Here is a 24,930-nt window from a genome sequence, read left to right as displayed (position 1 = left end):
GTAGATGTTGGCTCTCTTTTCTGGTCAAGTCTCGCATCGTGCCCCTGAGCCCCTCACGCCCAGCCCTTTTTCGCGGAGGCAGACCTAGCGTTCTCGCGTCTCTGCTACGCGTAAAGTTGGTCCAGGTGACACCCTATAGCCTTTCTCCTTAGGCCCTGTCGGTTCACCACATGCTGAGACAGCCGTCTGAGTGCTCTTCATCACTGAAGGAGGAGAAAGGTCGTGAACAAGCTGAGCAGGGGCTAGGCACGTCATTTTTTTTTTTTTTTTTTTTTTTTTTTTTTGACAGTGCTCTTTAAAGCATGGACCAGGAGAAGCTTCATCACCACTTGGGGTCTTGTGAGAAACGCAGGACCTTGAGGCTCCACCCCAGACTTGAACAAGACTCCCAGGTGATTCTTATTTAAGCTAGGATCGGAGAAACCGATCGATGGAGAAATTGATCAACTGGACGTCATTCATCCGCGGAAATAAGGGACTCAGCCCCCTCGCGCCCGCCTCGCACCGGCTCCACTCGGCAGCAACCGAAGCCCTGGGGACCTCGGAGCCAGGCGCTTGCCGAGGGCAATTTGGTGATTGGCTTGTGCGGCCACGTGACCAGCGCGGAGCCTTCCACGCGACCGGATTGGTTCTCGCGGACGTTGACGGACAGGGCCGGGGCGGGCCAGAGCCCGGTCGAGGGGCGCCCGCGGGGGCCGGAGGGGCGAAGGCGCGAGAGCGTGAGTGCGCGTGCGCGAGCGGCGGGGCTTTCTCCGGAGCCGTCGGAGGGAGCCGGAGCGCTTCTCCCGAGGTGAGCGGAGCGGGGCCGTCGGTCTGATGCCGGGTCCCGGGGAGCGGCGGGGGATGGCTCGGGGTTCACCTGCCCCGGGAGCCCCGCATTGGGGGAGGAGGCGGCCCCGGCTCATTCGCCAGCCTCCCGTGCCTCGGTTTCCCTTTTCCCACCCTCTGATACATCTCCCCCATCCTCCCCTCAGCGGCCGCGGCTGTGCCCGGGGAGGCTTGCCCACCTGGCCGCTTCGCCTCCGCCTTTGTTTCCCGCCCCGGAGGGATGCTGCCACCGGTCGCCTCCCCAAGGGAAGGGCTCGGGAGGCGCCGCGGGGGCGCCACGGGCGCTGGACTAGGTCCGGGGGGAAGGTGGCTTCCATGCTGCGGGACCTGTCGCTTGGGAGAAAGAAAGGGGGAGAAGCGTAGTGTCACTTTGGTTCGAGCCCTTGAGACCCGAACTAATCCGGCGACTGCGAGCGAAGCGGAATTCCTAGCGCAGCTGATGATCCTTCTGCCTCGGTGCGGGCGCTGGCTTCGCGGGGAGGCTGAGCCTGAGCAGCCCCGGGAAGGGTGCCCTGTCCGTTTGCTGAACCTCGAGCCTGCCCTCACCCAGACTTCACCGACACACAACGCTCGGAGCCTACGGAGGGAACACGGATATGCGTTAAAAAGCTTAATTAAAAAAAAAAAAAAAAAGCAGTTGGATAGAGCAGGTCACACACACACACACACACACACACACAAAGGGGGGGGGGTTCCAGAGACAGTGTAACCGATGACTGAGAAACGGCGAGGGATTCGCCCGCAGTGAACTGCAGACCAGACAGCGCGCCGGAGAGGTTTCAAGAAGGGTGGGGGGTGGGTTCTGTGACTTTGTGAGGGTACTTCTTTTCAGCCTGTCTGGAGGGCAGCAAGAGAGGGGAGGTAGAGTCTAAGATGCACTTTCTAGTTTTTTTGAAAAAGTGCATGTTAAAAAAAAAAAAAAAGACCACTTGGGGCGGGGTGTGGGGTGGGGAGGAATTGGGGGAGGATATCTTCTTGAACCATTTAAAAAGGGGAGGGCGTGCCCAGGAGTTAAACGTGGTGGTCAACAGGCAGGTTCCCTTGAGTAAGCGTCTCCCCAGACACACAGTAGCAATGACACGCAGGACATCTTATGGCGAAACTTAAAAGATCCCTTGAGTTTGCCACTGGTTGACTAATTTGATGCACCCGGTATGGTAAAGCTGGCTCAGCCAAGGGCCAGTAAGATTCTCCTGTGCTCCCGAGTTTCAGTGCAACCCATTCGTAACTTATGTTCCTCAGTCTCTGCCTGACTCTTTGGAGACATTCTGATACTGCTGAAAAGCCTTCCCTTCCCTGTGTGAAGCTGATTTTTCTCCTAGACAGCTAAAACGGTCATACCTGGTGCCAGCAAAATATTCAGTTTAATTTACTGAATTACACAATACTCAGTTAACTTACTTGCTGCAAATTCAGTTCACTGGGAAAGATATTATTTTTTATTTTGAGAAGGCACCTCTTCCAATTGTTAGACTAGAGGAATCAGACTCAGGATTCACAGCAGCACCGAGTAAACTTTTGGTGGTTTCCTGAGATGAAAGTAAAAGAACGGAATCTGCTGTGAAGCCCAGGGGATGCTGGGAATGCCACAGATGACCCCAGTAAAATGCTGTAAAGGTTCTCATCTGATAGGCAGAGACGCAGATTAGCAGAGATAACTTAAAACTAGAAGGCTTATATACACTGTGGAGAGAAAAGGGTTTTGAGGAATGAAGGAGGTGGCGTGTTTTGAGAAAAGCATGCATTTTTGCTTTTAGAGAAAGAAGCTGTTACTGCATTAAGCTGTGTGTAAGACACGTGGAGGGCATGGATGTGTGTTTAACTGGAGGAAGTGGGGTCAGCTGTTTCATAGAGGCAAAAAAAAAACAAAAAACAAAACACAAAACAACAACTCTGGCTAGGACCTAAAGGGCCAGGCGAAGAATTGACAGGCACAGTTCAACTCGCCTCTCCGACCTGTAAGGCAGGGGTTTTTAACCTTGGATTTGATAAAAAGCCCTCGCTTCTGCTTTCAAGATGGCTACAAAATCCTCTTCTTTCTGTTGTTTCTGTCCCCCTGGGTCATGGACAAGGAGGATGAAGAACTAAGGAGAGAGATTATAGTCAGACCTGCATGCCTAAGCAGGCATGCCCTCTGAAGAGGATCTGTGTCACATTGTATAAATGTAAGACCCTTCACCCTGGTGAGTGCCTGGGAGAATTCCTTAGGGTGTACACTGTAAGATGAAGCTGTCTTACGCTGCCACAAGTGGGGTGCTGGGTGAACCCATCTGCTGGGGCGAAGGAGTGCCTGGAATGGCTGAGTTCAGCTGGGCTCTGCTTCCTGATGGAGAGATGTTTCTAGGCAAAGCTGCCTCGTTGTCAGCTTGTCTGGCTGGCCTTCTAATGGCTTCTAGAGGACCATACTGACACGACAGAGGATCCTAGTGAGCTTGTGGGTCTCAGGCTGTGTCGTTTACACCTGTAATGCGCTATGGAAGAGAGCCGCACTGTCATTCAAATCTAGGATGCCTGTCTCTCCAAGTTCTTAGCTCATGTCACCTACAGGTTTCCCTCAAACAAGTTGTACCGTCCCAACCAGTAGATGGCACTCTTGCCTCTGGGAATTCCTCAGTAGGATGACTTTGGAGCTGTCAGCTTCAGTGGGGATTCAGTGTAGGTTTTGATAGGCTCCTTGTTCTCATTGTAATAATAATAATAATAATTTTTGAGAACTTACATTTTTATATAATACAGGAATAATGGGATAAAATCAGGATTCTCTCTTGTGTGTGTCTGTGTGTGTGTGTGTGTGTGTGTGTGTGTGTGTGTGTCCTGAGAAGATACTGAGCGGCATAAATTGAGGAGCGTCATAGTACAAGCTTTAAGAACACTGGTTACACAGACATGATGTTGAGGTTACAAGTTGATGTTCATTCCAAAGACTCTGTTTCTAATTTTTTGCATGCAAAGCTAGTCCCCACACAAGCACGACTCTATGAAGTGTGCATGTGGTTTAAAACCCAGTCTGTAGTCGGTAGCACATGTCCTGAAGGCAGCAGGGAGAGTATCCGTGAAAATAATGTTCAGTCAGTATATCCCAAGACTGTCCGCGAAAGGTAGGTCAAATCACTAGAAATCAGTTTCTTTTAAAACTTGGGAATTTTTCTAACAAGTGTCTGTAACAGTTGCCTTAGCTAGTGATGACCTTCAAGCCTGTAGTAACCACTCAAAACTTGAACTTGCAAAACCTACTTTCAGCAGGAGTTTATTCATAACATCTCCCAGTTTTGAAATAACTGATTATTTTGTTCTTTCTTTAAAAACTGCTTTCTGAGGTGGGTTTTGCGGACGCTGAATTCAAGGGAAGTAGGCCCGTTAGCCAGCAGTGGAGAAGTCACAGTGCAGGGGAAGGTTTTAGCCCTGAAGCTACCCAAGCTCTAGCACACTGGGAGCCGTCACCCCGTCACCTGCTCTTTGTACAGCTGCCGTCCTGCAGGTCAGCTGTACAAAGAGTCTTTGGGGGTTTATTCCTGTGTGAGTTGATAAACTGTTTTGTTTTGTTTTTGCTTTTTTTTTTTTTTCTGTCAGTGACAAATCCTAAAATCTCACTGGCACAAGACAGCACTAGTCACAAATCATTGACACTGCCTCATTTAGTAGCCATAAATCAGTCTGTCTTTCTGCCTGTTGTTTTTCTCATGTTTATTGGATCTGTCAGGTGAATGCAACTTAAACATCTTTCCACGTCGGAAGTTCTTTGGCTCGGTAATTCCCATAAGGTATTTCTGAAGCCTCCAGGCAATGCACACGTCAGTGGTGTGTTCACGCTGTGAAGCCAGGATGAGAAGACAGCTCCCTGCAATTCTTCAATGAAAACTGTGGTGCTTCCGTTAGGGTCCTACAGTTCAGAGGTGGCAGAACCCCTAGGAGCAGTTTAGCTTAACCTTCCCACCTTTTAACTCAAACTGAGTTTCTTAACAAGCCTGATAGTGGTCGAGGGTATGTGGGTGAGCTGGAGGCCAGAGGTGGAAGTTGGGTGTCTTTCTCAGTCACTTTCCACCTTAGTTTTTGAGAGACCCTCACTGAGCCTGGAGGTGACTGGTTTGGGAAGGTGAGCCCCAGAGGTCCCTCTGACTGGATTAATGGCTAATGGCAGGATTAGAGACATGTGCCTCCACATCTGGACGCTGTTATTAATGTTCATGTTGGGGGAATGAACTCAAGTCCTCACCAGTCGTTTCTCCAGCTCTAGCATAGTCTGAGAAGCGGGCCTTTGGCTTCAACAGAGTGCCAGATGGATCTGCAGCACAAAGGTGGGATAAGAATGTGACTGTCTAGAGTAGCTTCTTGAAAACTTCTACTGGGACAGGGTCCCCGGACAGCCCTGGCTGCTGTTGAACTTGCTGTGTGGCCAGTGTGCCTAGAAGTTGCGATTCTTCTCCCAAGTGCTGGTATTATAAGTGTGTGCATCACGACACCAGGATTTAAGAGCGAGTGTCCATGTGTGTCTGTGTGTTTCCATGCATGAGCACACACATGCATAGATGCATGAATGCACAGAGGCCAGGGGATAATTTTGGGGTGTCACTTCTCAGGATCCTTCTACATTGTTTTTTTTTTTGTTTGGTTGGTTTTTGTTTGTTTTTTGAGACAGGTTCTCTCTCTGGCCTGGAGTTCCAGGGTTTTGTTAGGCTCGCTGGCTAGTGAACCCCAGATCTTATTGTCTCTGCCTTCTGGTGCTGATATTTCATGTGTGTACCACCAGACCCAGCCTTTTTTCTGTGGTTTCCAGGTCGTGAACTCAGTTTACCACCCAGGCTACCTTCTCAGCCCCAAAGAGAGAATTCTTGATTGATAAGCTAACATTATGCTAGGCAAAGGAAAAAAAAAAAAAAAGTTGGGAATGGAATGCAGAAATTAAGCTGTGAAAGTTTAGGATATTGTACCTTTATTAAAATTGTTCCCCAATTGAAGAGGCTACAGTTGCATTTTACCCATCTTAATAATGGATGTGTAAGTATTGATTTCCATTTATCATTCCTTTCTCGGTAGCCTCCTAATTTCACCAGAATGCTTTCAAGTTCATGCTGCTTTCCTGGCAGTGTCATGCATACTAAGGGGCTCCCAGCTCTTATTACCCAATTTGAGGTCCACATATTCATTACCTTTCTGATTTATGACCCGAACGATTTTAAGTTCTGATTTGCATATATTAAGTACACATAATGGCTTTTATTATAACATTCTCCTATGCATATACTTTGATCCTGTTTGCCCCACTACTATCCTCTCTTGTTTCTCTTCCGCTCCTGATAACCCCTTTCCTCTTCCCAGCTAATCCCTAGCCTCTACTATCTTGTCTTGTGTGGCATGTAGGCGGGCGTATGCACGTACCTGTTTGGTTAAAGGAGCTTGAGTGAGAGTTTATTCACGGGAGCATGAAAAACTTACCCATGGCTACACTACTGGAAAAAAAAAAAGCTCTTCCCTTTGTCCCTTTCCAGCAAGCATTAATTGCCTCTAGATCCCCAAGGAGGGATGGGTCTTGTGAGGCCCTCACCCCTGGTATTCCTCAGATGCCTACAAATCCTTAGTGAGGGGCAGGGCTTCCCAACCTGTGACAGCTCGGCATGAAGTTTAGACTCATGGTGGCACATGCCTCTAATCCCAGCACTCAGGAGACAGGGGTAGGTGGATTACTGTGAGTTCGAGGCCAGCCTGGTTTACAAAGTGAGTCCAGGACAGCCCAGGCCATACAGAGAAACCCTGTAACTAGTTACCTTTATTAGTACCCAACATGTACTGTGGCTAATTACCGTATTTCCCTAACTATTGACAGTCCCAAATACTTTCTTTTTCTAATTGTCTTTAAATAGGAGGGACTCAGAATTTGTATGGATTGGAAATAAAAATTCTGACTGTTACCAGAGGCTATACAGACATTACTTTGTGTTCCATTCCCACCTTTGACACACAAGAAGCAATTTGTTGTTGTGGGAACTGTTACCTGGCAACCCCCCAGATCCGTGTCCTGTGATAGCTTGCTTACCGTTGTACTGCAGTGCCCTATGCTGGTAGAAGCCACCTTCTGCCTTTTTAGTGATAAGGCAGAGTGATCTTTGTTTTTGCTTTTGTAGAAGAATAACAATTTTTGTTCCTTCTCAGTTTATAGAGTGAATTTATATGCTAGAGAACAAAGTCAGATTGTTGCTTCCAAGGGCAAATTTCTGCTACTAAGTTGTTATGAAATTTGGTAGGGAAAGGGACACCCATCACCTCCCTGATTTCAAAGGAGGAAAAGGAGCAGTGACCTCTTAAGTTCCAACTTTTTCTGAACCTGTGTGACTCCGAGGAATTGTATCTGGTACCCAGGCTCAGTAGGTCTTTAAAATGCCCACTAGTTGAAAGTGCATTCAGAACCAGAAACAGTGCTTATATGTGAAAGTCACTTTGTGTACCAAGTTTGCCAAATATTCTTTAATCTTATATCCTAACTGCAGTCTTCCCTTCCTCCTCTTCTCCCCAGTCCTCCCCATCTCCAAACCTCTAGTTCAATAACAGAGTGGCCACGGAACAGCAGCAGCAGGAGCCCATAGAGCAGCCATTCTCAACCCGTGGGTCACAACCCTTTGGGATTGAACAACTCTTTCACGGGCTTCACATGTCCAATATCCTGCATATAGATGTTTACATTACAACTCATAACAGTAGAAAAGTTACAGTTGTGAAGTGGCAATGAAAATAATTTTATGGTCACCACAACACGAGGAACTGTACGAAAGGGTCAAAGCATTAGGAAGGTTGAGAACCACTGCCCTGGGGCTTGTTAGAATTGCAGAATGTCAAGCCTCACCCATGACCTTTCAACTCAGAGCCTACATTTTACCAAGATGCCTTGATGACATGCATGTGGGGTGAGTCTGAGAAGCGTGGCTCCCTCTCACGTGGAGTCTTATGCAGACCTTGCAAGGGAGGCGGGATGTTTTACAAAAGAGAAAGCTGAGACCCGGAGTTGTAAAGTAGCTAGGTCAAGGTCCCCGTGATAGCATCATACTCAGAGTGCTCTGTTCTAAACCTGAGGCTGCTGTGATTGGACTGGAGTGAGCCTGACCCAAGGCCGCTGACTTGCCAGCCCATGGGGTTAAGTGTGACTGTATGACTTTGAGCAGCCCACAGAAAGTGAGCAGAAATGGAAAGGTGGATCCCGGATACCGCTTGAGGGGAGAGCGGGACTGAGCTACTGTACATACCCCTGTGCCCGTGTAGACACACGTGCACCCCAAATGCCTTTGCGAGTCCTTCCGTGCTGTTCTCCACCCGCAGCTCACTGGAATGGGGAGAGCCCCTTGTAGCGGTTCTCAGCCTTCCCAATGCTTCGGCCCCTTTAATACAGTTCCTCATGCTGAGACCCCCTCCCCAGTCATAAGATTGTTTTCATTGCTACTTCACAACTGTAATTTTACAACTGCTGTGGATCATTGTGTAAATATCTGTTTGTTTGTTTGTTTGTTTGTTTGTTTTTCTGATGGTCTTGAATGATCCCTTTGAATGGGTCATTCAGTCTCCAAAGGGTTCAACCTCCAAAGCAGTTGTGACCCACAGGTTGAGAACTGTCACCTCAGGGGATTCTTGGCGATCATAGTGTAAAGATGTAGGACCCACAGCAGCCCAAGTCCTTTGGTTTCTACATCAAACCCATCATCCCTCTTGACTTTCCACCTACCTAGGATGTTTATGGGAACCTTTTGTATTGACCATGAACCACGCCAGAGGCGGGGGTCCGTGTGTTAAGCGTGAAATCTGTCTTTAACAGATTCATTTGACCAATGGCTTTGGAGATGAAGTTGTGGATAAATTGGCCTCCTGTGTCCATTCGCTTTTGTCTTTGGCAGATCGCCTGGCTGTGGTCCAGCATGCAGAGGTGAGCCCGTGGTGAAAAGCGGCAGAACCGATGGTTTGCGGGGATGTAAGAGCATTTGAAGGCTTCCACACCCTCTCCTCCAGGGTAAGGCACACACCCTCCCTGTTCTACCGGCTTTCCCGAATCATAGCTGCTCTTGTCTCACCAGCGTCTTGCAGTCGGTGCAGTGGGGTGCTCTGTCTGTGAAAGGCTTCTAAAGCCTTCTTTATTCAGATCGTGGATTCAAATCAACAAGCATGAGAAACGGTGACCGAGGGAGGGGGTGAGCTGTGCGCGTGGAGATATCTCTACACAGGGCTGTTGAGTGGGTTTGTATGGGGTGTGGTTTGTAGAAGCAGGCTTGTTCTGGCTCTCTGAAAGAGCAGGGCAGCAGACGAACCGAGACCAGCTGCCTTTTACCTGAAGCCATATCATGTTGTGAATAGTCTGGTCAGATGTCCCTTCCCACGCTCCTCCTTCTCCATGCATCACTCACCGAACTTTCCCTTTCCTGACCGCTCCGTTCACGAAGGAAGTAGCTTGTCAGAGCTGAAGTCCCCAGGTGGTCCATAGCAGCTTAAATCACGGCGTTCTGCCCACTCCACAGTTTGCCATCTGGTATCTCTGGAAGTCACATAAGCAGTCACTGAGCTGCTTGTAGTTGCTGGTACCCTGTGTGTGACTATGGGGAATTTGTAAGCAAACCTGGATGTTTTATTTATGGCAGAAATAAAAGAAATCAATTCCAGACTAGTAGGAGATAGTGTTTGGTGAGCCCTTCTGGGTCTAGGTGGAGGTCCAGGGAAGAAAGAATTCTGCTTTCCTGTGCTCGCTCCCCAGCTTCTGCACTTGAACAAAATCGGATTCCTGGAAGGAGAAATCATGACTAATACTATTCCAAGCAGAGCTAAGAATGGTCACAGAGGGGCGGGAGCATGGTGGGCTTTTTCGTTGTCGTCGTTGTCGTCGCTGCTCAGCTTTAACCTGGAGGGAGGACTGTTTTCAGCCAGTGGGTTCAAGGCTGCCGTGAGGCCTTGCTAGACTGATGGCACCCAGAAAGTCTGCCTGTGGTTCCATGCCTCATGTGGCTCACTAATGAGTACAATTTACTGAACAAAATAGATGATTAAGGGCTGCAGATCCCCGGAGGTTCCCGTAAGCGTGAGTCGTTGCCGCTCTCGAGTGGCTCACGCGCCTGGGGAGGGAGCAGGGAGACACAGCTGTAAGGCAGGCCAGCTATAGAAGAGTCCAGGTGACCACCTGGCACAGACCTCTCGGCCCATGGCCTGGAGGTCACTCACGACAGGAATGTTCCTTGTTAAAATTTTATGCCTGAGAGAGTTTTGCTTAACACGGGGCTCCTCTCCTTTTTATCTGTGGCTCTCATGTAGCCTCTATTCTAAATGTATCTAAGAAGTATTTTACATTAAAAAACTACAACTGACTGGCATGTTTCTGTGTGAATACTGTATAAGGAGATAACTATTCTTTAACCATTAATAATAAGGGGCCAAAAAAAATGGTGTAAGAGTTGCCAGTGTGCCAGGCAGTATTGATTTCAATGAAGCAGTGTTTGTATGGGCTGTTGCTATGCATTATGGGATGTGTACTGTGCCCTTGCCCTTAGCCTCTGCCCACTAAATGCCAGTAGCTCTCCAAGCAATCATGACCATCAAAAAATGTCTCTGAGTATTGTTAAATGTCTCCTGGGAGACAAAATTGCCACAGCTGAAGGAACACAGTGACTTAATATTGTTCTGAATTTCTCTCTAATTCTTCCCTCCCCTTCCCCAGTTTCCCTTCCTATAAAAACAGGCATACCCCATAGTAACTCATCCCGAGGAAGCAAGGTGCATAGTACTGTGTGGTTGATCAGGGTTTCTATAAATGCTAAATGAAAACTATCTCTCCTGATACTTAGGGCCCAAGAACCCCCCCCCCCCCCGATCATCATGATAACAGTAACAGTGGTGGCGGTGGGGTACGGGAATGGGAATTGAGGAGGGGTGCAGTTCAGTGATGCGGGCTTTCATGGGCAGCGCTGGCTTCTGAGGTATCTGAAGATGTCATTGTTCCAGCTCACTGCAGCAATATATTCTGGATGAAAGCTTTTCCTTTGCAAAGTTAAGGACCAACAGAGGGCACGAGACAAAAAGATGGCCGTTCCAAAGAGTAGTCATAGAAATTGCATCTGACAGCGTGATTGCTTAATGTTAAAGTGACTCACCCACAGTAAGACCAAAGGACATAGAGCGGCAATCGCCAAAACCAAAGTTTCCTCCTGAGTGACCGACAACCCAGACCAGTTTTTACAAGTCCTATAAAGATGGAGACTGTGTAGAGAAACTCTCCCTTATCCTAAACCCTTTGTGCTCTTTTTCCCTTTTTGTTTCTGAGCGTATGAAATATGGGAAGAGACTGTCCTCCGTGTACTCCCGCAGAGTGATAAATAACGTGTTTTCCGATGGCATGTTTTCTGTGGTGTTTTCCAGTGCTATGTCTTGGAAAAATGAAAGGAGGCCATAACTGTGAAGTCATCTGAAATAACCTATGTTGCTTTAGCAAAGAGCCTCAGTCCCACTAAAGGACGGAGCCACTGCAGACTGCTGAGGTTTCTTTTGCGTTCTCTTCGCTGTGTTTCTGGTCCATACACAATTTGCAGCTGTTTTCTACGTAAGATCTAATGTGTGTGGAGGCCATTGTAGACAGTCTGGTTTCTTTGGCTTCTGGGGTGTGTGTGTGTGTGTGTGTGTGTGCAGAAGAAATGCCTGGGAAAGAGTTTGTGAACCTGGAAAAATGAGGCTCTTCCATGAAAAGAGGGATGACAAGTACAGGCCTTTTCTTGGTAGGAGTAGGGCAGTGTTTGTTGTTTTTCTCTAGGCCAGTCTTCAGGATTGCCTGGTTTCTTGTTACCTCCTGAGCCAGATCTCTCAAGAGTGTGGACCTCACGGTCTAAATTAACAAGGCCCCAGGGTGACTGCTGGAGAATCCGTGTTCCTTCACATGGCTTCTGATACCTGTGGCACCTTACATGGATATCTCTGTGTCCGTGGTGGGGAAGGCATGAAGTGTTTTTGCAAGCTCTCAGAACACACATAGGACTTTCTCATGTTAATATGCCACGCTATTTCCCAAAATGGTCTAAATTTTGTCCTAATAGTAGCCACTATCCCCATGTGACTATTTAAATTATTTAGGCTAATAATTCAGGTTTTCATTTGATCTTGCCACAAGTGCCCTGTGGCCACACATTGCTTGTGGCTGCTGTCGTAGATTGTACAGATACATGACATGTCCACCATTCAGTGTCCTGAACACAAGCTTTAGTTCACAAGGCTCCCTGTGTGTTAGAAAACCACGTTTGGAGTGACCACACACTCTTGTTATAAAATACATTAATTCATATGGATCAGAAGTCTTTTAGAACATGTCCATTCCAGGAAGACATTTGTGTGTCTTGTTAAACTTTGTTTTCTCTTTCTCTCTCCCTTCTTTCCTTCCTTCCTTCCTTCCTTCCTTCCTTCCTTCCTTCCTTCCTTCCTTCCTCCCTCTCTCCCTCCTTCCCTCCCTCCCTTCCTTCCTTTCTTTTCTTTTTCTTTTTATGCTGCAACTTTTACCGGCTACAGCCAGTGTCATAGGTCTGTCCTTCTGACACAGCGGAGTGTACCATCTCAAAAACGTTTGCCCTTTATTCTGGGGCTGCTGAGCTGTCTCTGTCCACTCGTTCTCTTTGCCTGACCCTTAGCAGGCTTGTTTGTGCAGCAGGCCTTTTTTATTTTTATTTTTTAATTTTAATTTTATTTTTTTAATGTTGCCTAGAGCTCTACAAAGAGTCTAGAAGTGAGAAGGGAATTTTCACCGCTTCTTCCTCCAAGCCCCATCTTGGCTCAGAAAAGTGTTTCATGAGAGGGTCTTGATCCACAAGCCTAACCTCCGAGGAGTTATCCCTTGAAGAATGAATCTCTGAAGCAAAGTTCCCAACTCATCTATTACAGCACAGATTTAGTGATTAAGCCCTTCAGCAACACGGAAGGCTTTTCTGTTGATATTATCTATTAATTTTACCAATGTTAGTTGCCCAGAAATTTTCATTTGAACAAATGAAAAGCTGGGGAAATAAAGACACATTTTGAAAAAGAGATGTAGTTGAAAGCTGAGGAGCCCACGGTTGTTTTGCATGGTAGAGGGAATTCGGGTGAGAAGCTCCTGCGCCATTAGTAGGATGGCTTGAAGAGAAAGGAGTAAGGCCTTGGGGGTGGCCTGGATCCTCTGGGTGATTCACTTCATGATGGTGGGACGGTATTGGGAGGGCGACAGAATGCTTGCTTTTTTATTTATTTTTCTTTCTATTGTGTTTTTTTTAAAAGACTGTTTTTGAGTGGTCTAGGTAGACACAAAATGGAGAGAGGAAAATACAAAGGTCATCTGTGCCCCAGTCCCTCCCACATACGTGTGACTGTCCTTATCGCTACCATTGCGTCTCTGTTACACTCTGTGAAGCTACGTTTACGTGGTAATTAGCCCCGAGACAGCGGTTTACGTCAGTGCGCAGACTGGCAGCTGCACATTCCTCGGACTCGGACTAACGCCTGGTGACACAGGCTCATCGTTACGGTCACAGGTCTCCCCGAAACCCCTCTGTGTCTATGCATGCAGACTTAGCTCCTTCCCTGCCTCACCCCGAAGCCACTAGAAGCCATTGATCCCAGGGCCACAGTTTTGTTTTTCATGCAGTTGGACTCACACAGTAGGTAACCCTTTGACATGCCCTTCTTTCACTCTGTAAATAACCGTTTAAGTGGTTTCCCATCTTTTTGTGGTTTGGTTAGTCATTTCTTTTGTGCACTCATTATATTCCAGAACATTCTCACTTATCTGTTCACTTCCTGAAAGAAATCTTGGTTGCTGTCAAGGTTGGCCTATCATAAATAAAGGTGCCCTAAACATCCACGAGCAGGCTTTTGGGTAGGCATGAGTTTCGTCTCTTTTCTGCTGGATGATTTTTCTAAGAATGTTTTGTTCTGTAAGAAACTGACAAACTGTCTTCTAAGACACACTACCATTTTATAGTCCCATTAGCAAGTAATGAGGCTTTCCGTGAGCTACATCTTCACCGTGGGCGCTGTCAGAGTTCTGGATCTGAGCCATTCTAAAACATGCATAGTAACGTCTCATGTGGTCCTAATATCCACTTCCTTTATTGTTTATGGAATGTCATGTTATAGCCATATTTGCATGTATGCATTAAAGGTTTTGGCCATTTTTTATAGTTAGGTTTTGCATTTTCTTACTGACTTTTAAGAACATTTTCTATTTTGGGTTTTTTACCATAAATATCCTTTGCAAATACATTCGTACTACCTGTTGCCTTCCTGTTCTCTTGATGTTGGCTTTGAGACAGCAGACATTTTATATTTTATCAAAGTTCTTCCTGTCACTAACTTTATGGATTTTGCATTTGGTTTTGTATTTTAAAAGATACAGTTTTACACAAGGTCGTTGTAGACTTTTTTTCCTTGCCCCCTGTATCTTTCATAGTGTTCTGTGTTTTAGATTTAAGTCTGTGGCTCATTGATGATGGTGAAGAGTATTAAGATGCTTATCTACATTCATTTGCTCACTTGTGCACTGCTTTCTGCTTGCTCTGGTACCATTTCTGGGGATACTCCTGTAGCCTCATTATATTGCCTGCCTTTGCTCTTTTGTTATAGATGATTGACTTTATTTATGTGGGTCTATATCTGGGCTCATGTTTTTAATTGATTATGTTTGTCTGGTCTTTCACCAGGATGTACTACCTGGCCCATGTAACTTCATAGTAAATTATTAAGCCATCGTTCCTTCAACTTTTGTACTGCTCCTGAGATATTAAGTTAGCCATTCTGGTTCTTCCGCATCTCGATATGAATATTGATCCTTTATTGATAGCCACAGTGACATCCTCAAGAGTTTGTGGGGATGGTGTTGAATCTCGTAGTGGTTGTCAGTTGTCAAGCTTATCAGTTGTCAGCTTGACAAGATTTACAGTCACCTGGCCCTGTGTGTGAGAGGTCATCTAGATCAGGTTAACTGATGTGGGCAGCCCAACCCAGTTGGTTGGCTGAGCTCCAGGACTGAATGAAGAAAGTGGGCTGAGCACCAGCGTTCATCTGTCTCTGCTTCCTGACTGTGGATCCAGCGTGGCCAGCTGCCTGCTGCTCCTGCTGCCCACCTTTCATGCCATGGTGAACTGTATCTCCTAAAGTCCTAAGCCAAAATAAACTTTCCCTTTTGAAGTAGCTGCTATCAGGTACTTTGTCACAACAGTGAGACAACACACTAATCCGTGGCTGGAGGAAGGAACAGCCAGATCCAATATTCTACTCCGTAAATGTGGATATGTCTCATTGCTCTTAGATTCCTTTGGTCAAAGTTAGGATGTTTTCCTCGTAAACTTGTGTACATTTTAAAACTAATATCTAAGAATTCAATTTTGGAGTGCTGATTTAAGTTATGTGTTTTTATAGTTCAAAATGCACTTGTTCATCCAAGATGCCTGAGGATGTGATTGCCTGGTGGGCTTTTTCATAGAGCCTGGTTCCCTGAATCCCTGCTGAATTAATTGTTCACTAGCTCCAGGAAGTTTCTCTCTTTTGTGTTTCTGTGTTGACAATTTTGTCATCCACAAACAAAGGTAATTTTCTTTCTTACTAACTGTGATAGGGCTTAACATTGGTGGCATCATTTTGTCTCAGCCCATCCATGAGTTGCCTCTAAGAAGGTGTCAGTTCCTCTGACAGACACTCCCCTCCTGGAAAGAGGAAACCTATCACCCTCTGAACTTCAGTTTTGCACCAGGCTGCAGTAAAGCTCCTGTTCCCACACCCATACACAGCAATGCTCCAACTGCAGCCAGTCAGGACCTGACAAGCCAACCTCAAGCCAGCTCTCATCCTACTTCTACAAAGCTCACTTCTCTTAACTCTCCCCAGGCCGTTGGTCATTGGGATCTTATGAGAAGAAAATAGACATTGCTTAGGGACTCTTCTGCCCCAGGGAGAAAACTCTCTCAACAGATAGTATGGCCATTTGTTAATGTCATTATTTTTTCATGGCATTAAGAAATTTTAAAGAGTTATAAAAGGATAAAAAAGTGAAAATTGTTTTAGTTAAAAAAGATTTGTAAGCTGGGTGTGGTGGCACACGCTTTTGGTTCCAGCACTTAGGGAGGTAGAGACAAGCAGATCACTATGACTTCAAGGCCAGCCTCATCTACAAAGTGAGTCCAAGACAGCCAAGGCCACACAGAGAAACCCTGTTTCAAAAAACAAACACAAAACAAAACAAAAAATGTGTATGAAGATTAATATGAATGTATGTTTACAAAATGGGAAAAAAAAGCTAAAAGGTTTTGCAAGTTATAAAAGCCCTCGAACTTATTTAAAGTACATGCAGCCTGAGATTTAAAGATAATAGATGGGATTTTATACTTTCTAAGGTTTAAGGTAAAGAAATTTCAAAAACTGGCTAAAATGTATGTCTAGCTACTGACATAGTATTCTAACCATCCGTGTTCCATGATTAAAGGAGGACACCAGATACTCTGTTATTAAACTCACAGATCTGAGAAATTAGTCAAGATGTCCAAGGGTTGTCCTTGGAACTTTGCTAGACAATCCTATAAATGAACCCAATAGCATTCTGTTTCTTTGTTAAATTTTCAATGAGATGCCAGCTTTAACTGACTTCTCTTACACGCTGCTGATTGCACAGTTACCTCATCCTACAGAGCTCTAGAACATGGTCCAGTCAGTTGTGCACTTACATTTCACCTCACTAATCAGTACTTAAGTTAACTGTGATGCTAATTTTTTTCTCATTACTTTCATCTCTTAATGTTCCCCACAAGGTTGTAATAGAGGAGACCAGCTGTGAACTTAATTCTGGCCAATGGAAAAAAAAAAAAAAAAGCCTCAAGTCTCCCAAACCAATGCCAACCTTGTAATTGACAACAGTGACAAAAGTCATCAGTCTTCCTAATGCCTTTGACAAATCCTGCCAAGATTGCTTTAGGTGGTTTTGTTGCCTGTTCTTGTCTTCTAGGAAGGACAAAACTGCCGTAACTCTTTTCTTAACTATGCTTGCACAAGCCCTGACCATCTCATGTTTGTATGTTTCAGCTGCTTCCCACACGCATAACACATGCCAAGGGTGTATGCATAGTATTATCTCATGGCTGTCTTACGTTCTAGGTCTTTGCCATCTGTTAAGTTTTACTGCGAACTCTTAGATGGACCTTTTTGGGGGCACAGAAACTGCTATTCTTTCTGCATCACCTTTTTTGTGACCTCAAAGCAGTTAAAAGAGAGCTATGCTCCCCTACACTTCTAAAGGCAATCCAGATGACCCCTCAGGAAGGGACTAATGGGCCATCCAGCTCATCCCTCCTTTTGCCTCTCTAGACTTTTTTTTCCAGGACCTGGAACTGTAAAAGCTGGACTCCCTGGTAGGAATGGTTCTCCAAAATTTCCAAGGCCTGGATCTCATCATGACAGATAATGGTGACATCTGTTTAGTCCTGGGGGAAGAATGCTGCCTCTGTCGTAATTAGTCAGGCCTGGTTTAAGATGCAGCACCTAAGCTAAGGAGCAGACAAGAAAACAGATGAGCAACTAAATCCAACAATCTTCTTGGAACTTCTTTGGCTCACTTCTCCCCTGGCTGCTACCCCTAAAGTCCCTCGCACTGTCAAAGCTTTGGCCCTACTTTTTGGACCAGGCCTCTTTTGCTGTTACTCTAATTTTTTATTTTTACAGGAGCACATTCAGGCCTTCATCAACCAGGAGGTGAGAGAGATCTTTATGACCATAGAGTATCAGTCACTACCAAAGGTGCCCATCATTCCTTAGCCTCCCTAGCCCCGTACCACATCCAAAGTTCATGGGAAGTAGCCAGAGAAGACAATACTTGGCCCAATTCCTTATGACTTAAAGATAGGAATGGCAGCATTTAACATCCGTACACCATTTTGGCTCTGTCCATCTACCTATGAGTTGCTTTCAAGATGGGGATGGCTTCTAATTCCTCCAACAGATACACCCCTTTCAGAGAGAAGAAACTGGTCATCTTCGGATTCCCAGTTTTGTACCAGACTGCATTAGACAGCATGTTCCCACACCCTTAGGTAGCAGTGCTTAGTCTGCAGCCAGTCAGGACATGACAAGCCAACCTCAAGCCCACCCCTGTCCTATTCCACCCTTAGTGTCGCCTGGCAGATCTAATAAAAGTCTGCTCAGCACACAGTTAGTTTCTCCCTGGGTATTTTCTATCACTAACCTATGTATCTTATATATTTTCCTCCTACTTTAGAGATTTTTAGTACAAACGTTAGAGCTAATTGGCAACAGAGATGTTTCCTCATTTCTGATCATAACAGGGAAGCTGCTTGTTAACAACCAGGGTTTTATATGTCTTTTTCTCTTCAGTTTTCTTCTCTTTTCTTCTGTCTGTCCTAACTGTTAGAGGAGAGCCAGTTTTCTCAAGGGGGGAGGAGCGCAATTAGCATTTTGATAGAATGATTCCCTGTTGTGTTGAACATTATGATCTACTGTGAGATGCTCAGTATCCCTAGATACTAACCTCCTGTACTGTTCTAGTCAGGTCATCGTGCCAATTCCTAAATAGTCATTATTGAGGAATATATTGCTGGAGAGCTTGGTGTGCGCCTTTCAGGTAGGGAGGGGAGCAGACTGGATCAAAGGCAAGGACCTCTAAGGATGGGGAAGCAGTCAGGGCTCCTGGGAGGAACAGGAAGAACACTCCCGGCCTGCTGTAGTTCGAGGCAAGGCCTGCCCTGACTGTGGTTGGTTAGTCCACGTCTTACTTTTTGGCCATTAACTTGGCTGTACATTTCCATTTGGGCTTCTCTTGGGCCCTTCTGTTCTTGCTCTTCTTTCTTGTACCTATTAACTGAACCAATGACTCATGGAGACCAGCCCCCAAAGAATAAAAAGGAGCATTACCGTTGCATACAGACTCACTCATAGTCCTGCAGGGACTATTATTCCTTACTGGTCAACGCTCTCCTTCCTGGCTGCCTTAGGGATGCTGCTGTTCTCTCTTGCTCTGAGCAGCTCTGGCTCTGAAGAGATGGCTTCAGTAAGGACGACAGTCCCACAGCTTTCCTAGGCAGTAGTGGTGCAGTAGACTGAAGAGGAAACCCTTCTGTGGTTTACAGACCCCGAGTCCTTCACTCCCAGCTAGAGTTGATATAAACAGAATCTGGAGTTATGGATGTAATAAAGAATCGGGAGATTAGCCAGAAAGAGAAAGCCTGCATACTCAGCAGCTCCTGGGAAGAGGTACGGCTCTGTACTTTCTCTGGAAGTCTGTGTGTCTCACGGTATAGAGTGTTGGGAAAAATACTGGGGTGGGTGATTGGGAAACCAGTTGTGGCTTACACACACACACACACACACACACACACACACACACACACACACACACATTGCATCTGTCAGATGTGACTTTCAGCTATCCATGTGTCTCCCAGGAATAATAGCTAGGTGGCTGTCTAAATGTTGAAAGACGTTTTGACATCTTTGACAAGTGTTACTCAGCAGCTGGGTGTGGAAGATTCCGGCTCTGATAAACGAAAATAACTTGGCTTTTGACTCCAAAAATAAATCACATACAAGTGTTATTATGTGAGGAATGACTGACTTAACTGAAACGGGCTTGATTTTTTTTTTTTTTTTTACAGTGTGTTTTGTTCACTTCTCAAGCTCTGACCCTGGAGCATTCTTTTCTTTTGCACTACTGATTGAGTGGCTTTGTAAGGGAATGCATTCCGCTATTGCAGAAGGCTCAGCCTTTATTTATGATTCTGCATCAGGGCAAGGATGGGCTCAGCTCCATTTGGACCCACACAGCTGTGAGTGAAGTGATCCAGCGCAGTACAAACAACCCATCATTCCATTGACTTCATTTAAAACTCGTAACACTTCTCTTCAGGCTCCCAGATCATGGGACAGAGAGTCTGTCTTTTCTTAAAGGGACACAGCTTTTTTTTTTTTTTTTTTTTTTTTTTTGAAAGTTTGAAAGAGGCTCCAAAGAAAGGGAATTCAGCAGGGCTTCTCTGAGTGGCTGGCTGGGCAAAGAATGTCATTCTGAAGTATGACTGGGATCAGTTTTCTCACCCAGCTGCTGACTCCAGTTTCTCTCTGACTCTGGGAAGGTCTCTGCTCCACTTATTGAATTTAAAATAATATAAAGGAGGAAAGTATAGAATTGCAGCCAATGAATTTGAACACGTATTCATGTTTCTTCTGAAAAGAAAGACCTGTGTATGTGTATGTGTTTGTGTGTGTTTGTGTGTGTGTGTGTGTGTGTGTGTGTGTGTGTGTGTGTGTTTAGGCAACTACATGTTACCAGGAGATTACAATCTGTTTAAAATTTAAGGGCTCACTAGTTTTGCAGTGTAAACTAATAAGAAAGTAACTCAAAATGTGTGCAAATGCTATTTTATAACAAAATTATATGAGTTCTCATAGAATCAAGAACCAAGAACCCCTTGTTGCAGATGGCTGTAGAGAAGTGAAGACATCTGTTCTCTCCAGGGTTTAGAGAGATTCTGGGAGATGAAATGGATGTCCAGGCTTCTGAATCTTTGAATCCACTCCTGACATAAAACTTATGAGGCTCCCAGGAGGTTAAGTTCCTCAGGGAAGATAGATTTGGGGTATAGATGTTTCTTCAAGCATCTCAGACCGAGACCCACAGCCTGGCCCTACCGAACTCATCCTTTGAGCCACAGAAAGAGATCACAGACCCTGCTCAGCCTTTTTCTTTTGAGTCCACCATTGAGTCTTGGTCTTTGCCTTTCGAAGAAGTGAAGCTTGTCTGCTATGTTGGCATAAGACCCATTCCTGACAGCACACCCAGCAGAGGACCCCTTGAAGACCAGGAAGCAGGGCGACAGCCATGGGTGTGCCTCCCCTAGCCATGGTATCTGCCCCTGTCCCATTCACTGCTATACAATATTTGAATTTCACTAGGAACAACAAATACATTTATTCAAAACACTATTTCTCCATTTATTTGATTGCTAGTGGTGATATCTTTTTAAAAAAATTTTTTATTGGTTCCTCTGTCTCTGAATTTCACATCATGTACTCCAATCCCACTCATCTTCCCATCTCCTCATACCTACCTGCCCTCCATCCTTGCTACCTGATAGCCAGGAGCAAATATGACAGGAGATATTTCTTGCTAAAACTTCAATTCCCTTCTGTATAAACTGTGCAAAACATAATAAGTATTTTATTATTATAATAATTATTTTTCTAGTTATATACAGCATCAAATAATATATATGCATATACATAAAAATTCTATTCAACAAACATTTTTGTATAACCCCATCTGTATATCTATAAAGCTTGTCTTTTATAAAATAAATTGGCTTGGTTGACAGAAAAAAAAAAAAAAGAAAGAAAGAAAAGAACCTAATGGATCATTCTGAAACATTCACCCATTGCTGCTATGTTAGTATAGTGTTTGCTGAGTGTTTAATGAGAACGTATTCTCTGGAAGGCCTCACTCAGAAAAATACTGTGTTTTTTTCTTGGGAGATTCCGTATTAATTAATTAAGACCTGGAGTTTAAAAATAGGATGTTTTTATTTTTTGAGGATCTTATGCAATATATTTATATTGTATTCATCCCCTCCCTGCCCCCCCCACTAAGTGCTCCCCAGATCAACCCACTCTTTTCCTCTTTCTCAACTTCTAACTTCATTCCTTCTTTTATCTTTTTAAATAACCCTTTGAGTCCAATTTGTGCCGCCCGTATACTCATGGTTGACCTGTCCAGGGGCCACACCATTAGAGAAAATGAATCCTTCCTCTCCCAGAAGCCATCAGCTGTCCATAGCTGCTCAGTTAGGAAAGGAGGCTCCTGAACCGCTCCCCCACTCCGTGCTGGAGCGTTGACTTCCTTGATCTTGTGCGGGTCTTGTACAGGCCGCTGCCGAGTCCACGAGTGTAGTGTTCCTGTCGTGCCCAGAAGACATGATTTTGCTCCTGTCCTCCTCAACCTCTGGCTCTTACGATCTTTCCGGCCCCTCTTTTTATGTGCTTTGGGAGGGAGATGACACCCAAATGTCCCATTTGTGACTGCCCTGAAGTTTTATTTTCTCTTTTTCTGCAGTTTCATCTTATGCTTTTTTACATCTTCCTTCTGTTAGCCTCACTACCAATAGTTAGTCTCTTCCATTGTCTTTGCTTTGTTTATCCGGTTTAAAAAAAAAAAAAAAAAAAAACTTAGGAGAAATTTTCAGAAAAAATAAGAGAAAACTCTTGCCCCACGGATCTGCGGTAGCAGCAGACTGGGCAGTACCTCCTGAATAGGCGTGAGTGGTGCACACAGGTAGATCAGTATCCTGTGCTGATCAGTTCCTGGTCTTTCTCCACATAAACTCCCCCTTCACACGGTCAGTCCTCCATCCTATTCTCCCCCCCCCCACACACACACACATGGAATGCCTTACTGTTTTCTCCTCAGCGGCCATGTGTGGCATTTACAGATTTGGCTACATGAACGAAGTGTTTTATCAAATTTTAGAAACATGACCTTGGGCAAAGGGTTTTGTATTTCTCTGCCCTTCATCTTCTTAGGTTGGGAACGCCAGTTACTTAACCTTGCAGGGTCATGGAAGCCATGGTCATCTCCCGCCACTGTTGTCTTTTCTACCTCTCCGGCATGGTGACCTCTGTATGTGCTTGTCGATGAAGCCACCCATTGCCACAGCTACACCACCCACCATTAGCCATGCCTCCAGCTGTGCTCACGGCACCCCTACTCACACCTTCCTCTAGGACAGTGCGCGCTAAGCCTGTCAGCGAGCGGCTAATGCTCTCTTTGCCCTTTCTCTACAAGTTTGAGAATTTTGCTCATAGACCCTCCTGGTGTCTTTGTCTGCCTACATTAGGAATGGGCAGTGGTTTCATGGCTGTCCTGTATGTTTTAGAGCCCAATGTCTGTTTCCTTTCATGTAAAGATGAGAGTAATCGTGAAGACTAAATGCTGGGCTTACAGCTGTCATTGCCAGAAATGTTACTTTTTTTTTTTTTTTAATGATACAAGCCTGCATTCTAGGAGCCTCCAGTATAACCAGTTAAAGAATTAGTGAAAAACAGAGAGTTCAGTGTTGCCACTTTGCGAAGGGGAACAACAGGCGAAGATGTCCAGGGATCCCCAAGTCTGTTTCTAGGATAGGGGCATGAGGTGTGTGTGTAAATAGAGGACAAGAGGTCGTATAACTAAGCAGTCCTGGTCAAGGTGTAGTCCTTCCCATCGCTGACCCATCGAGGCCCCCACCTCAGGTCTGATCTCTGAGGTGTCAGGATAAGCTGGTCACTTGGTGGCTGCGAATGGGGGAGGGTGCAGCCTCGCCCTCCTGGGTCATCTTTTTCCTCTGGGTGTCCGAGTTGTCTGTTCCTCAAGGTTTTTGTCTTTCTGGAATCCAGGAGAAGAGAGGTTAAGGACAAGAATTTTTCCCCGTGCCTTCAGCCAGCGTACAGCCACGGAAGGAGGGCATCATCTGCCTTGTAGTTGCCTCATGAGCCCAAGCGAAGAATCTCTGCTTCATAGCAAAAGGCAGCAGCTAAGTGTCTGTTGTGGAAATATTTCTTTAAAATGATGTTTTCCAGGACCCAAACGTGGGGCTTTTTATTCTGAGCACCATTGTATAAAATGAAACATGACATTAACAGCGTTGCCTGGGTAAGCCCTTGGAGTTTATTCAACGCTGACACCGCCTCATATTGATTCTCAATTATAACACATTTAGCATGAATGTACCTGCCAGCGTTCTTGAACAATGCAGTACCAGGCTGGCAGCTCTGCCCTTGTCTCACTGCCCAGCCGACAGCGGAGCAGGGTCTCTTTTGTTCATGCTGTTTAAAATACCGCTCTCCCCTTTCACTCACATGGTACAACCTCGTGTGAGGCCCATAGATTTTTAGTTTCACAAAAGCCGTTTTCTCCGTCCCTTTTCTTACTTGTCCTGTTTTTCCTCTATCTTTCTCATACTCTTAAATACCAAAGGCTCTCCTTTTCTCTACTCCAGGTAGTCGTAACTTAATTGCTCATGGTGTTTTTGCAGTTCGATCCTGTTCTTCGTTATTAATATGGGTTGGTATTTTCGTGTATACACAGCGGCTCTTACTGGATTAACTAGCTCTTCTTACCCACCAGTTTATGAATGAGAAGATGTCTTTGCAACTGAACTCTTCCGCGTTCTTTGGCCTTTTGTGTAGATTGCTAATTGAACCCTTACTGGTTACCTATTTATTTGTGTTTGGTGTGGCAGTGGGGGTGGTGGGGGTGGTGTGTGTCCTGTAAAACTATAATCCCTACTTCAAACTGGAAGAAGTTCCTGTCAGTGAGTGTGGGGGAGGGGTGGGGCTTAGGTTATCTCCAGCGATCTCCACCCGTTGGCTGTCTGTCTGCAGAGTAGATGGGTTGCTACTCTGTGTGGTGTGCTCTCACGGAGTGTGGGGTAGCCTCATAACCATCAAGGTCACTCAGCTGCTTGGATTCTCCATCGCACTGGTGAAGTCAATGTTTTCATGAGAGTCCCAGTCTCTTATCCTGGTTATCGAGCACATTTTAGTTTTCTCTGAGGGGTGGGAACAAGACCCGATCTTCATATATTCTTACCAATACATTTTGTCCTAAAGAGCAAGCAAAGTAGGTGGCGATCCATACGTGGTTTAGTTTAATTAGGCCCAAGCCTTCATAGAATTCAGGAGAAATAAATGTTCTTATAAGCACACCGTGGGCATGTTTTGATAAGAACATAACTTTATGAATTTCACTTGTTATTATTTTCTCTCTCCATCCCTATTTTCTTCACCTCTGTGTCAGCCAGTGTATAAGGCTCAGAAGAACCAAGGTAGCTAGCAAATGGACCTAGCAAATGGCAGGGAGGGACAGAGAACAGAGAGATAATTTAATTTGATTAGATTGTAAAGTACTGACAGTTTCAGCAACCCACACTGGGCAGCTGCCTCTGGGTACAGGAAGGTAAAAAGTCTCATAAAAATGAGACTGTGATGTTTAAACTGATGATTACCATCCCAGAGAAGGAAGGGACTTGTCCAAGGCCATTCAGAACCTTACACACACATTTCTATCCTGCCCTGAGATCATTCCTCTGAATTTCATGGACGTACTGT

The 24,930-nt window shown here is 45.4% G+C and overlaps 1 protein-coding gene across 4 annotated transcripts in view; it reads left to right on the top strand.

The window, feature by feature from the left end:
* The first annotated feature begins 741 nt into the window (after positions 1 to 741).
* Positions 742 to 24,930, top strand: part of Tmem108 (transmembrane protein 108) — a 274,570-nt gene continuing 250,381 nt past the window's right edge. For 3 of the 4 annotated variants that reach the window (XM_055629869.1, XM_055629863.1, XM_055629865.1), the window contains exons 1-2: positions 742 to 790; positions 8,703 to 8,815. The gene's annotated coding sequence lies outside the window, so the exon portion shown is untranslated. The remainder of the gene's footprint in view (positions 791 to 8,702; positions 8,816 to 24,930) is intronic. The other variant, XM_055629867.1, reaches the window with a different exon arrangement.

This window comes from Psammomys obesus, unplaced genomic scaffold (assembly GCF_907164565.1).
Source record: "Psammomys obesus unplaced genomic scaffold, mPsaObe1.curated_primary_1811, whole genome shotgun sequence".
NCBI lineage: Eukaryota > Metazoa > Chordata > Mammalia > Rodentia > Muridae > Psammomys > Psammomys obesus.
Note: the sequence above shows the minus strand (reverse complement) of the source record. Positions and strands in the feature narration are given on the sequence as shown.